Source organism: Oenanthe melanoleuca, chromosome 5 (assembly GCF_029582105.1).
Source record: "Oenanthe melanoleuca isolate GR-GAL-2019-014 chromosome 5, OMel1.0, whole genome shotgun sequence".
In the NCBI taxonomy this organism is placed as follows: domain Eukaryota; kingdom Metazoa; phylum Chordata; class Aves; order Passeriformes; family Muscicapidae; genus Oenanthe; species Oenanthe melanoleuca.
The window spans coordinates 23,025,145-23,031,144 of record NC_079339.1 but is presented as its reverse complement, the minus strand read 5'-3'; positions in this window follow the sequence as shown (position 1 = coordinate 23,031,144).

Here is a 6,000-nt window from a genome sequence, read left to right as displayed (position 1 = left end):
CCATCCTGATTTCCTGTTCATAATATGATTGATTTCAAATTAATTCTGAAGAAAAAATCCAAAGTAAATGCTGCATACATAACTGGATAAATTTCATGGCAACTCAGAGGGGAAGAATATTCAATCCAAATTTTAAAACTTTTATTTTGCCCTATTATAAACTACCAAGGCTACACAGTGGAAGTTTTTTGAAAAGCTGCAGCTGGAAAACAACTAATTGCACTGGCAAAATCAGAGGTCTGAAGACTCGTGTGGCTCTCAAGCTCATTCTTCTCCATATTGTCAGACACAGAAACCATGTGTTTTCTGTCAAAGTCCCACAGCAAACCATGTGGAAAACAAAGAGCTATGAATAACTCCTCCCCCAATATGAAAGGTGCTTAATCTGCTGCTTCCAATAATATCACTCTTCAAACCCATAAAAGTTTCCTTTGTCTTTACCTGTCCTTGTATTAAAGCCAGGTGATGTGGCCATGACTGAGCTCTTTCCCTGACCACCTCTCCTACTACCTCTGGTGCTCTCTTTCAGCCTTCAAATACTTGCAGAAAAGTCACTTCAGATAACTGTAACCTCTGAATTACATTTGTGGAAAGGCAGATCTCATGAAGGAAAATGGAATAGCAAATGCTGACACAGGAGAACATGCTCCACTGTTTCGGGTCTGGCTTGTAATCTAGGATATTGAGTTAATTTTCTGACTCCTTGACTCATTAGATGGCCACTTGCACATCCTTTATGCCTTTATTTTCCCTCTTGGTCGTGGCAGGCATATGTTTAGTGCCTTATCTGAAATAAAACAGTGTGTCTAAAGAAGAACTAAGTGTTTTGAGATCGGTTAATTAAAAACAAAAGCAGCAATACCAGCACCAAATGGTATTACCACAATGAAAAGTCAGCTGAAACTATGCTACAGACCTTAAAATCCATGCAAGTCCAGAAAAAACAAATAAGGCAAATGAAGAACTTCCTCCCTCTGTCCTTTCTGCCACTCACCCTTTATCAGTTATGGAGCATAAATAAGCACTCACTTTGTCTTGAATCTGCCCAACATTTAATGGAAATGCAGTGTCAAAAGTGGTGTCAGTTTACTTAGTATAGGCTAAAGATCACAAAGGGATTGTTGTTCAACAGTCAGTGATATTTCAGCACAGTTCTATAAACATTTGTGTAACAGTGGTACAACAGGATGTTTTCTCAATAGAATTGGGATGGATATGTTTGAAACTATGAAATGCATAAAACACATGATAGGGAAGTTTATGCAGAGTTTTATGGTCTGTTTTTAACCAGACACTTAGTAATGACTATGCAAGTATTTTTAATTTTGTCCTGTTTTAGTGTATTTTGAGCCAAATAATGGCAGCTGAATTGAGCAAGAAAGATGATATCATTTGTTGTTAAAAAAGACATTTTTCACATAACCTCAGTCACACAATTAATATGTCAGTTGCATATTTTTAAAATTTATCTACTTTTCTCTCCAATAATTTCTTCTGTAGGTTCTGACATTCACATTTTACATTTGATTTCCAACTAGGATACAATATTTTTTCTTAACCAGGTATAATTTCAGCCAAATGTTTTCTCACCTACTTCTAAAATAATAGCAGCAATAACAATTTTGTAATGCCTTAAAAGTCAATGATTTGTGTTGGCTACATTATGTCATAATTCCACGCTAGTTTGTTATTTTGAATTCATTATGCATTTTGATAATCTTAGAGTGAGTCATAGTTAGTGGGGAAGACTCAATAAATGAAGAACTGAAATTTTTATTGCTTTTCCATATTTTCTGCTCCAGTACAACTTCGTCTGTTTGTTAGCTGGTTGGAAAACAAGAATTTGGAAGAGAACAGCAGAGGAATAGGATTCTGGTGAAAGAAACAGCAACTTTCTTTTCATTTGTGAATTAGATTTCTTAATTTGGAAATTTTCCTAGATTTTTCTAACTGATGTTGTAGTTTTAAATTGAGTTTCTGCAAGAAATCAAGAGGTATTTTATCCTGGTAAATTTTGTGCACCGTAAAATTCTGGAATTTTCCCCTGAATACTTCAGCAACTCTATGTGGGACCTATGTATTAATTTAAAGTAGGAAAGTTAAATCTCACTGGGCTACGAAAATATGGCTTTGAAAAGTATTTTTCTGCACATAAAACTTTTAAATGCTTATGACTTTATACACAGAAAATTTTTATCATCATGAGGCTTTTGGAAGGCTTGCTAATGATCTCTTTCTTTCCTTGTGTTTTGCCAGACCTCTCAGACTTCTCCTTTGACATAACTTACTCTTGTTCCCTGCGTATTTTTAATGTTTTGGTAACTTCTTGTCTTTGGTCATCAGTGTCTTCTCCTGCCTCTTTCTTGTCTTTTGTTAATGTCCTTCTTGTGTCTGTCTATGATGTCAAAGCTGCCAAGTCACCCTGTTCCATGCACCTCTTTCCAGACACAGCACTGTTTTCTTTCCTCAACACAGTAGTTAGTTGGGAACTCTGTTACAGTGCAGAAGAGGCAAACCCTAGTTCAGCTCCACCTACAGGCTTGTGAATAAAGCCTGTTGCAACTAAGCACCCTAACAAAATATTTTTGTAGTCCCAAGAAGTCCTCTATGTGGGAGGTCAGCTTTTGAAACGTACAGTGGTTCATTTGAAAAACTCCCTTGGGGCTCTGACCTTGTAGGCAAATCTCTTAGAAACTGGTTCCAAATGGCTTTTCATGGTGAGCTGTCCAGATAGTGTCTGCTCAGCAAGATTATTTTTTCATAGGCCAGAATCAAATCTTGGTTGTGTCTGTATATGGATTTTATCTCAACCAAAGGAGGAGAACTCAGAGTGCTTCATCTCAAGTGCCAGTGCAGGAGGAGCTAGGACAAAAATCAGTGACTCCATTTTGACACAGGCAGGAAACAATGAGAGGGAGGGGGCCTTGTTTCTACAACATAAATAATATTTTTGTGACTCCCCTATTATGATTCAGCAGCTCTAATGTCAATTTACAGTAACAAAGGAGATGGGAGATGGTCTATGTGGGAAAGAGTGTCGACAAAAGCATCTTGTACAACTTCCTCTGGGCTCCTCAGCTGTGTTATCAGGGGTGGGCAGCTGTGTAGGACAAGCCCAGCATCAGGGGAGCAAAGCCCCAGACTGCTGAGAGGAGGCCTGTGGTAATAGCAACAAATGAGGCTGGTAGATAAGCTTTCAAACTCAGGATCTGTGATCCTTGTGGGGCCACTGGCTCTGCCAACCAGCAGATGTATTCCCATGGTGGAAGTAAATGCCTGACCTGGGAAAAAACACACAGTGTTCAGAACACAGCCCATTTCTGATAGTGCAAAATTTCTGATGCTCAGAAACATGGGATGAACCTAAAAATGTCATGGCTGGTTGAAATATTTTTAGATCCTTGCAATGTTAATTTGGGGCCCAAATTTTTGTGTACAGTTTTGGTTTTTTTTTTATTTTGTCAGTTTCAAGTTTCAAAATCTTTCAAGCTGCCTAATTAAAAACTTCTGAAACAAAGAGAGACTGAGATTCTCTGGGACCTCTTGCTATGCCAAGAGGTTTGGCTTCTGAGAACACAAAACAAAAGATGAAATACAAAACACCTAATATGAAGATGTGGGGTAAAAAGAGATTTGGCAGTACTGTCTCACAACTTTTCTCAGCTATCATCACTATTGTATCTGATACCATGTCTATCCAACTAAGATCAGTTTTACAGATCTCATTTTTGAGATGCTATGCCTGCATCCCAATTTTCTCCTCCTAAGGTTTACTTTGAGTTGGACTCTACACAATCTTTCTTGCCCCAAGCTGCTTGTTTCCTTCTTGAACTAGGCCTGTTGATTCTCTGCTGAATTTACTCATGCTTGCACATTTCTATCCTTGATCATAGCCCCAGGAAACCATCACTGTGTACTGGATTGCTCATCTTGATGCTGCATGTGGATTGTTCTGTTTAACCAAAACATCAAGTTTCCTTAGATTACTGGTAACATGCTCTTGTGAATGTTAGTTGTGATTCAGTGACAATTCCCTTTGCTATTCTTCTTCTGAACCCTCCTCCATAATGTCTGCCACTGAGTTTCAGTCTTGTCTGTGACACTCCCACTATTACTCTAGTCCTGGGCTTCTTTGTCAACTAGAAAAGAAAAAAAAGGGCTTCCCCCACCTACTTTGAGTACCTCGGATGAACTTAGCTATCAATTGCACTTTTTTTAGTGCCAGCTTTATACAAGTTCTGTCACCTTAGACAAACAGAAATGGAAAAACCCTGATCTCACCGTTTTCTTCTGTCTTTGGGAACTTATTTCATAATGCAGGATGTCAGACTGAAACACAGCAGGAGATGTCCTCCTTGGTCTTTTTACAGAGCTATTTGTATCAACCTACTGAGTAGTTCTGTGTTTTATTCAAATGGAGACAGCATAAATTCATCAAGACTCTGGAAGGAGACTGTAAACCCCTGACCTCTACACAGTTGTGACTTCCTCATTAGAAGAAAACTGGACTAGGCTGCAATAACTTCACTTAAAATTTGAGTGGTCAATGCTAATAATGGATCCCCTTGAATTTAAGAAGCTGGAAAATTTAATTCTGTCACTGCTGACTTGAGGTAGGCACTGTTCTGAACGATAGTAGTAGCTTTGGAGATCCTTTTACACTCCCTCAACCCCTCCATTACAGAGGCCTGATATTTAAACCTTCTCTTCACACCAAGCCTTACAACTACTCTTGGAGCTCTGCCAAGTGATGGCTCCTCCACTTACAGTCGGTAGCTCTGTGCAGTGCGAAGCCTACAGTAATCAAGGTAAGTGCCAGCACAGGCCTCACTACTCGCAGTAGCTGAGAGTGTGAATCTTGGCACCAGCATTCCGAATGTGGCCCTCACTAGGCAGGGATGCAGATCTCACTCGGTGCAGAGAATGGAAGTGCGAGTGTTGGTTATGAAGTATGTGCACGCCTGCAGCACTGATACTGAAACGTGCACACAGAACCGCAGCCTGTCCTCTGCCAGCTGAAGGGCAGGAACCAGAGCTGGGTCTCTACCCTGGAGACATGAAGCTGTGCTTCACACTTACAGAAATCAGGTTTTTCATTACTGAGCACCGAAAAACATAAGGAAACCTTATTTCATGGTCAGAACATTAACTCCATTTAGATCAAAGACAATTTAGATCAATTGTGTATCAAACAAAACACATGCCCAGCTTGGTAAGGTAGCATTGTCACCTCACTATTTAAGTCTGAAACTCCAGTGAGGAACAAACACATGCTGATCTGCTATAGGTTTAGATTCTGCTAAACCTTCCAGCCCTTTTTTTTTTTTTTTTTCATGATCACATAGATTTCTCTTCCATTTCTCACTTACACTTGTTAAGATGAGGTAAATCAGCATGAATCTCCATTCTAACTTTTGTAAATCCTCTACTGTTTATCTGCCACATTTCACTTATCTGCCCTAACTTGATCTTTGGCTTTCTCTTTCCCAGACCAGGCCCATGGTTTTTCTTCTTCCTCCAGAATGACACTGAATTTTGCCCAGATTAAAAAGCACTGACCAGGCAGTTCAATTATTCCTTACAAACACTAGTAAAGTGCTAGTCAGACTGAGGTCCCAGCTGGAAGTTGTGTGTCTGTGCATGGAGTCAGGCATTAAAGGAGTCAAACTTGAGGTACACACAGAGTTAATATGCTGACAGAAATACTGAGCTTTACATTTGAAAACCCAAATACAAAAATAATATGATGAGTAAGACTAAAATTCCCTGTTCTGAGCTTCCATGAGGCCAGCTCCCCTCCCCACCCCCCTCCAGGGCTCAGCAGTCACTTCTCCTTTTCTGCCGTGCCTTGCAGAAATGTCTCCTGGGATGAGTCAGAGCAGGACTTCCAGGCAACAGTGTTACTGCCTTTGGCCCCACCAAACAGTGGGCAAAAAGGCCTCGGCTGGGGATTCGCAGCTCCTTTCACACACTTGGAGGGCTCCCTCTATTCACCTATCC